Genomic DNA, 9,813 nt, shown 5'->3' on the forward strand with positions numbered 1-9,813 from the left:
AAAACATGACGATATGAACAAAAACTAACAGAAAAGTGGAACTAACGAGACAAAATCAACAAACATGTGCAAACATTTGAAGTCACATGAAATGAAATGATGAATGCAAATTAATGCTTGGGAGCATGTGCCCTATTCCATGACATCCTTTCAAGCATCCATGCATTCACTTGTTCACATGTGGTTTATATTTACAGATACATAATGTACTCATAGATGAATTATGTATATCATCATTTCAATCACTAATACGAGACAAAGAGAGATGACAAGACATCCCAGAGTTTGTTTTGAAATAAGAACGTGAACCCTTCGTGTCTTTTAAATAATACTGTTTTTTTAATGTGAACTAAAACAAAGCATGGCTTATCTACCATGTGAAAGTTTTATTTTTGGTCGACACACTATAGTACGGGCGGCACGGCGATGAGTGGTTAGCGCAGCTGTGGCGCAGCTCTGATGTCATGGGTTCAAGGTACCAGCCTTTCTGTGTGGAGTTTGCATGCTCTCCCTGTGCTTGAGTGGGTTTCCTCCCACATTCCAAAAAAAACATGCTTGTCAGGTTAATTGGCCGTCCCAAATTGTCCCTAGATGTGAATGAGCGACTGAGTTGTATGTCTGTGTGCCCTGCGACTGGCTGGCAACCAGTGTCCCCTACCCACTTCCCGAAGTTAACTGGGATGGGCTCCAGCACCATTGCGACCCTTCTGAGGATAAGCGGTGCAGATAAGGGATGGATTTCACTATACTGCGTGGTGTAATTGTACTTTTTTGTTGCACTATATGCAGCTCCCTGATATTGGTTTCCTTTATTTCTTTTTCAGTGTTACAATTTAGAAATATATATAAGGATTAGAATTTTTTATCTAATAGTTTTTATCGTCATTGATATCAAGGTTGCGAAACATTGTATGCAATGAGACATGACAAGGCACTCCATGTCATGATTACTGATTCGGGGCACCTGCGGCTGCCCCGGTAGCGCCAACAGCCCTGGTCGATGATTGGCTCCTCGCCACTTTTTGAACCCCCCGACTCCCTGTTTCCGGCGTCCGATCGTTGCGAACCTTCAGCTCCCACTAAGGCAAGCCTTCCGTACTTGACTCCCTGTTTTTTTGACTCCCATACGCTTCTCAGCTTCAACCTGTTTCCGTTTGATCACGTCTCTGCTCCTACGCCCCGACAACCCGACCTGCTTTTCCCTTTTCGACACCGCTTTCGCTTGCCAGAGACGTGCCACTTCTGCGTCCCGAGCGACCTGCTCCCCACAATTAACGATCACTGGATCGTGGGTGCCAGCTTTAGGTCTCCTTTTTCAATAAAACTAAGAAATAACGCAATTGGGTTTCCGTCTCCGTTCCTGGTTCCTGACACTCCAGTTTAAAACATGTAATAAAGAGACTTTAAAGAGAAAAGACAATGAATATAAATCCGAGAACATCTAGGACAGGGGTGTCAAACTCATTTTAACTCGGGGGCCACACGATAGAACAAACATTCTGTCGGTGGCTGGACTAGTAGCTTTAGGTCTCCTTTTTCAATAAAACTAAGAAATAACGCAATTGGGTTTCCGTCTCCGTTCCTGGTTCCTGACACTCCAGTTTAAAACATGTAATAAAGAGACTTTAAAGAGAAAAGACAATGAATATAAATCCGAGAACATCTAGGACAGGGGTGTCAAACTCATTTTAACTCGGGGGCCACACGATAGAACAAACATTCTGTCGGTGGCTGGACTAGTAGATTAAAGAGAAAGAAAAAGAAAGATAAACAAATAAGAGAAGGAGGGAGATAAAAGAAGAGAGGGCAGGACAAAGACAGAAAAAGAGAGAGGGAGAGAGCGTGAGAAACAAAAGATAAAAAGTCGTAAGCGAGGGGAAAAAGGAAGGGATAGGAAGAAAGAAATCCAAAGAGAAATAGAAAGACAGAAGGAGAGAAAAGAGAAAGGAAAGCGCAAAGGGTAGGAAGAGAGAAAAAGAAAAGAGAGAAAAGGAAGTTAGAGCAAAATAAGTTAAAAAGACACAGAGAAAGAAAGAAACAAAGAGCAACAAAGGAAGAGAAAAAGAGAGACAAAGAGAGAGTAAGAGACAGAGAGTGGGAGAAAAGGCGTGGAAGAGACAGAGACAGAGACAGAGACAGAGAGAGAGAGAGAGAGAGAGAGAGAGAGACACCTGGCTTTGGCAACATCAAGTTGACATATTTCAACCTGCAGCTTGTTTTCTCTTGCGCTTCTCTGAGTGTTGTCTCGCGGGCCGGATTCAATCCCTTAGCGGGCCTGATCTGGCCCGCGGGCCGCCTGTTTGACACCCGTGATCTAGGAGCAGTAATTTTGAAAAATGCAATATAATTCACAAGGTATATATAATCTGCACTGCTTATCCTCAGAAGTATTGCAGGGTTGCTGGAGCCCATCCCAGGGCAGGGGACACCCTCAACTGGTTGCGTAACAGTCGCAGGGCACACAGGCCCAATCAACCATTAACACGAACATTTTCACCAAGGGCCAATTTAGCGTCACAAATTAACCTGCCATGCATGTTTTTGGAATGTGGGGAAACCCTCGCGGGCACAGGGAGAATATGCACAGAAAGTCTGGCAGCTGGATTTGAACACATTACCTCAGAACTGTTCGCGGACACTGTACCACTCATCTGCCGCGCTGCCCTTATACATACATACATACATACATACATATATATATATATATATATATATATATATATATATATATATATATATATATATATATATATATCATATATATCTATCATATATATATATATCATATATATATATATAATGTCCCTCTCTTTTCTTTCTTTCTTATCTAGAAGTCCGGCCCTTTTGATGTTTTTTTTCCTCCCTTGTGGCCCCTGAGCTCAAATACGTTTGACACCTCTCAAAATACACACTTTTGTAAGGATTTTCTCCAACAGTACCCAAAATGCTCTTGGGAATGTTGGTAAAGAGTTCCAGCAGAACAGGTATATGGGTTTGATTTGACCTCAGAGCTTCTTCTTCTTTTTTAGATCAGTTTTATAACTTGATCCATGCCCATCTCCCGCAAGAGCAGCAAGCTTGCTCATATCCGCAGTACATTTGGACACACTTACGCAACTACGCTAAATCGATTAAGGGAGGAAACTGAGTTAAATACTGTAAAGTATTTGAATTAAACGCTACCCCTTGACCAAATGTTACGCAACTTTATTTACTCTGATAGAAGCCCTTTGAAGTTATTCCACTTCCAATGATCTTTAAGTCCCTGAAACATCAAAACCAAAAAATATAGATTAATGGTTTTGTTTAGATTTTTGAAAACATGTTTTGCTGCGATCATTTACCAATTTGATGAATTTACACATCACACATGAAACAAAACAACTTTTCTCAATTCATCTATGCTTTGAGTGATGCCCTTTGAAAATAGATAACAGAATTAGGTTTTCTATATTTTCAATCATTTTGAATAGACGCACTTGTTAGTTACACTGCGTCACATCGTTACTATTTACTTTGTTTTTATATTACTATGCTAGGTATTTGTCAATTGAGAGTTAATATCTTCCTATATTGCTGCTCTGAGCCTTCACTAGAAAAACACTGTTTTACCAGTGATTCCAAGATCCAAGAAGAAATCTGCAGATTCAAGAGTATTCTAGATTCAGAGCCCAGTGCTGTGGAAGGCTCCACCCTCTGAGACTCGATCTGCAACCCAGTGGAAGTGTTAATATATGCTTAAAACACACATATATTGAGTAGCTTATTAAGTGATGTTGGCCTCATACTCTTGTCTTCTTGTCCTTGAGGAATAAGGATGACCCTGGTTGTTGCACAGTGCATGCATTTTGAGCCATCGTACCGGCACTTCAACTTGATATACGACATCATCCAGAAACCGTTGCATCTGTAATGATTTTGGAATAAGAAGCTGTTGAATTCACATTCTGTAATTCCCTATAATTAATGTTGATGATGTTTTTGTATTGTCTGGCTATGCCATTGCAACATGGTGATTACCTCTTGCGTGGCTGCTTTTCAAGGTCTCATTATTTTCCTCATCCATTTTGAGATTTTCCTTGCTCTCATGTAGGTTTCAGATCTAGGGATGTTTTAATGGTGGTCTGTGCAACCCTTTGAGGCTTTTTGTGATCAGGGCTATACAAAAAGGCATGACTTGACTTACTTTGTAATGACTGTCTCGAGGTTTTTGCATGAGGACCATAGAATTAAATTTGTTCACTGAACTCTACAGTGGAAAGTTACATTCATCCGTCCATTTTCTGCATCGCTGAAGCCGATCCCAGTCGTATTCGGGCAGGGGTCCTGAACTGGTTTCCAGACAGTCGCAGGGCACACAAAGACAAACCAGTCACTCGCTCATCGACACGTAGGGACAATTTGGACTGCCCAATTAAACTGTCATGTCCTCTGCTGCTATCTAGAGGATGCTCAATACATCGGATGCCTCTAACAGCGCAACATTAGCAGCTGCACATATCGACGCAGAAAAAGCCCAGGCCAAAGCTCCATTTGCCAAGAAGGAAATTGAAAAAAAAACCCGAAAAAGATGGATTAGATGCAACACAGCGGCGCAGTGGTTACAGTGTGTGCAGCACAATTCTGAGGTTGTGAGATCGAACCTCCTATGTTGAGTTTGCATGTTTTCCCCGTGCTTGCATGGGTTTCTTGGGCACTCCAGTTTCCTCCCACATTCCAAAAACAGACATTTTAGGTTAATGGGCTGGTCCAAATTGTCCCTAGGTGTGTATAAGCGAGTGAGTTGTCTGTCTCTGTGTGCCCTGCGACTGGCTGGCAACCAGTTCAGCGTGTCCCCTGCCCACTGCGCGAGGGCAGCTGGGACGGGCTCCAGCATCCCTGCGATCCGACTGAGGATAAGCAGTGCAGATAATGGATGGATGGATGGATGGATAGATGCAACACTCAATGCACTAGAGAAAAAGGTGAGGCGCAAGCAGCAGCGGCGGAAGCACAAATAATGGAAGCGGCCGTTGCATCTTTGGATACACCAATAGAACACCCTATGTGTCTGCCCTTATCTCAAAGTGCCCATGAACGAACAGCAGAATATGATAAAGATCACAGTTCATCCAGTAACTAAGGAACAGGAAAAAAATCATAGAAAATGATAATGTACCTGATGAAAGAATGCAAAACGCCCAATTAAAGGAATCAGACATGCATCAGAGAAATATACCCCGTCTCAAAGGGTTACTGGTCCAAACGACCTCCAGAAATAAGTGACTTTGAACAAAATGAACTTTCAGCTGAGAAACATGCCTATCGGGTGTATACCCCAAAATACCAAGCAAAACAGCAATAGCTTCCCCTTGTATAGAGTGCCCTCTACTGGCAACACTCAGTGCCATTCACTTGCCCAATACTATTCTAGTGACACCAGTGAACTTGTCAAATTCTTGCCGATGAGCATGTTTTTAACATCTGCACTCGCCAAATTTGACGATACAAACCAGAAAACTATGAAGCTTGGAAATCATCATTTATTAATGCTACAGAGAGTGTGAGTCTTAAAGCTGGGGAATAAATTGATCTTTTGATAAAATCAGTGGGCCCAAAGTTGGTCAAGCATGCTGTCGCATGAAGGCAGTAAATCTAAATCAGCCGTCTGATGCACTACAACTCATCTAGGAAAGACTTGAAGAGACACATGGTTCACCGAAGGCCGTAGAGGGCGCTCTCTTGGCAAAACTTGACCATTTTCCCAATATAGGGCCAAAAGATCACAAAAATAAGAGCTGAGTTATCTCTCATCTCATTAGCCGTACCGCTTATCCTCATTGGGGTCGCGGGGAACTGGAGCCCATCCCAGCCATCTCCGGGCAGTGGGCAGGGGACACCCTCAACTGGTTGCCAGCCAATCGCAGGGCACACAGGGACAGACAACTCATTCGCTCATTCACACCTATGGACAATTTGGACCGGCCAATTCACCTGAAATGCATGTTTTTGGAACGTGGGAAGAAACCGGAGTACCCGGAGGAAACCCACGCAAGCACGGGGAGAACATACAAACTCCGCACAGGAAGTCTGGAGCTGAATTTGAACCCACGCAGGAGGTTCCCATGACATGAACTGTGCCGCACAAGCGCTAACCACTGCGCCCCCGTGCTGCCCTGATGTTTTAAAAGTTGACATCACTGCACCATACTCCCTTCAGACGTATATGTCAGGTTCTGGACGGTTGCCATGGCGCCCAGCTGGCACCGCCCCTTGACACCGGCTGACTCGCATTTTCTGATTACTCCTGTGGGTACTTAAACGTGCTTCTTTTGAACTGCGCTTTGCCAGATCGTTGTTGAAAACTTGTTTATGCTTGGTTATACTTGTTGGACTTTGTTGCACTTTGGTGTAACATTCTGAGAGATTTGCAAGTTCTGTTTACTTCTGGAAATGTCTAGTTTGTCGTTTTGCCTGTGTTTGACCCGTTTTGTTTTTTGGTCTGGTCCGTTTGTGTTTTGGACAACTTGTCTTTCTCAATTAAAGTGTGAGGACGTCTACGCAAATGAGTTCCTACTTCCCGATCAGTTTCATGACAGCATAATGTCTAACTCTCACTGCTGGCCCCAGATGGTTCCGTCGCAATTAGGCACCCAATGTTGATTGATTGCATCATGATACCAACCAAAATAGAACAAATTCCCATTCCGGCTTCTGCTCGATGCCATTCTCACCTAAAATGAGCACAGCGTAGCAGAGAGATACCAGCCAAACATGACGGTGACTACTAAGTATGAATTCTGCTATGTAAAATAAAAACAAATTTCACGACCGATGAATGATTATAAAAAAAAAATAACATGGGTATGAAAGGCAAAAATACATGAAATGTTTTTTTTTGTGTTTGTTTTTACTGATTGAATGTTTTTAGTACCACTTATTCATTTTCCTTATCTTGAGGTTTTTGAGATTTTCCTTGTCCCCATGTAAGTTTCAGATTAAGGTATAATAACATGTTGGTCTGGGAAGCCTTTTGAGGCCTTCAGTGATTTAGGCTAAACAGATAAACGTTACTTTACTCTTTTTGTATCGACCGTCTCTAGGTTTTTGTATGAGGATTATGGAATTCTACAGTGGAAATGTCTAATTCTTTTCAAATAAATGTCATCTAAAACTGCTGCACCTATAAGGAAATTTACAGCAAAGGGAACACTAAATATGACACACTGTCCCTTTAATAACATGTTCAGAACAGCACAGAAAATTGTTGACTGCCCCTTCCTTCACTTGATAAACTGTACAGAGATCAGAAAATTGTGAAGGACACTTTCCACCCTGGACATTACATGTTTGAACTGTTGCCCTGAGGTAGATGATTTAGGGCCATCAAGTCCAGAACTAATTTATCTTAAGACAGCTTCTACCCAATGGTAATTGTCACCATCCATGCTGGAAGAAAAAACAAAAAACAAACAAACAAAAAAAACTGGTTAACCAGACTTTAGACAAGAATTGGGCAATAATGATTCAGTTCTTTATTTTATTATTTAAGAGGACTTATTTTCATACTTTTAACTCATTACTTTAAACTGTGTTTTTTTCTATCCATCCATCTACCCTGGTCATATCTCTCGAGAAGGGTGACCGACAGCTAGACAAACACATATAAAAATGAATAAAATAAATAAAAAAGGGAAAAAGAAGCAAAAAACAAATATTTTTGGACCATGGCCAACCCAAATGCCCAAACACTCAAACAAGTTAAGCACTTGGGCACCCAAGTTGCTCATGCTTTCGTCCCTCCAGAGGAAACGGGACACAAGAAAGCGGCCATGTCACTCGGGTCAGGGTGACGCAACACACTCTTTTGTTTAACAGCAGGGCCCGACAACTTTCACTGGTTTACCCCTACCGCATCATACGGGTGCGCCGCCCATCCCTTAGATGTTTTTTTTAACTTGTAAAATTTCTTACAGCATTAGGATGACACTTTTTAATTTCCTTGTGCATTTGACATGTGAGGGGTTATGATAATAAGTTCTCTTCTATTGTGAATAAAACATATTTTTATATTCATCAGTTTAAGAGTTTTAAATTCCTAAAAGAATACAGTAAGTAAAACTAGGTTTGATTTTTATTTCTCTGACTCCATACACAATCATAAATATAATAAGCTTTTCCATAATGCTTACCAATACGACTTCAGCAGTCAAAAAAAGACATTTAAACAGATTCAATCATGTTACTTACGGCCTTCAGCTAAATGCAGAGCCACCATAAGATGAAGCTCTATGCAATCGAAGATAGCACATGTGTCAGGGACGCCGTTTGGGGTGGCACTGAGACACAATGCAAAAGCAAGGATAAAGGCAACAATGGGTTGTTTATTTGGTCCAAGTTGGGTACAAATAATCGAGGCAACAGTATTTTGATCACCAGAGGCAGTTGTCATGGTCCAGGGGCGGGCAAGGTCCAGCTCACTCACAATGGCAAAAGCAACCGTCCAAATGTTTGGCGGTCAGAATTTGTGGTCAAGAAAGGAGGCAAGGGTTCAGTACAAGACAAGGCTGAGACAATGCTAGAATGAGATAAGAATTGCTACGGACTGGAAAACGTGCCCAAAAACAAAAGTGCTGGGATCGTGAGCAGGAGAGGTGATTAAGGTGCAATCAGGGCAATTGACAACAGGAGGAAGTGACTAAAACGCAAGGGAAAGCGAGAGGTGGAGAGAGAGAAACCTAACCAGACAGCTGGACTGTAACAAGATGAATAAATGCAAAATATACTTTTCACAGTTCCGTTTAAAGTTTTTTGTTAGTTTTGTTTTTTCTTAAGGTTCAAGACTGTCTTTATTGTCATTAACATAACATGCCAATTCATTTTTTCTTGCAGCCTCAGTGTGTGTCTAGTGTTTACAAAGCAAGCTCAAATTTACTAATTTATAAAATAAGTTTAAAAAAGGATATAATTCAATCTCATACATACATACATACATTCAAACATATATATATATATATATATATATATATATATATATATATATATATATATATATATTCGTAACAAGAGATGGAACCAATGAATCAGGCAGAGAAGTTTAAAAATTTAACACAAACGATTTATTAATACATGCAATCAACAGGAAAGAAAGAAAAAAAAATATATATATTAAAAAAAAAAAAAAAAATATATATATATATATATATATATATATATATATATATATATATATATATATTCTCGGCACCGTGCTGGTTTTCCCACTGCAACCACATGTGAAAAGAAAGACATGGAACTACAGGAGGAATTGCAACTCTTGCAAATACGGGGGGAGCGGCATTGTGTTTTGCCTGTTTTTTTGTTTGTTTTTTTGGATCGCACGACTTGTAACATATGTTTTCTAGTTGCATTATTTGATTGTAGGATTGACAAAGGAAATTAGCGATTTTACTCAAATTTGGATATCAGGAGGACATGAGTTGTAATGGGCTAAATGTTTCCTGCCACGTTCTTTTATGTGGCCCGCGAGACAATTCTGAGAGAAGCACAAGAGAAAAATTTACCACAACAACCCACAGGCAGCACGGCGGTGCAGTGGTTAGCTCTTGTGCGGCACAGTTCATGTCATGGGAACCTGTCGTGGGTTCAAATCCAGCTCCAGACTTCCTGTGCGGAGTTTGTATGTTCTCCCCGTGCTTGCGTGGGTTTCCTCCGGGCACTCCGGTTTCCTCCCACGTTCCAAAAACATGCATTTCAGGTGAATTGGCCGATCCAAATTGTCCCTAGGTGTGAATGAGCGAATGAGTTGTCTGTCCCTGTGTGCCCTGCGATTGG

At 41.3% G+C, this 9,813-nt stretch overlaps 1 long non-coding RNA gene across 1 annotated transcript; it reads right to left on the bottom strand.

The window, feature by feature from the left end:
• Nucleotides 1-7,274: 7,274 nt before the first annotated feature.
• Nucleotides 7,275-8,636, bottom strand: LOC148374361 (uncharacterized). Its single transcript, XR_015852921.1, has 3 exons — nucleotides 8,416-8,636; nucleotides 8,230-8,318; nucleotides 7,275-7,428 (listed from the first exon to the last, which is right to left on the bottom strand). It is a non-coding gene; the product is annotated as an uncharacterized LOC148374361 (long non-coding RNA).
• Between the last annotated feature and the right edge of the window lie 1,177 nt (nucleotides 8,637-9,813).

Source organism: Urocampus carinirostris, chromosome 1, assembly GCF_059441175.1.
Source record: "Urocampus carinirostris isolate Australia breed hairy pipefish chromosome 1, RoL_Ucar_1.0, whole genome shotgun sequence".
Lineage (NCBI taxonomy): Eukaryota > Metazoa > Chordata > Actinopteri > Syngnathiformes > Syngnathidae > Urocampus > Urocampus carinirostris.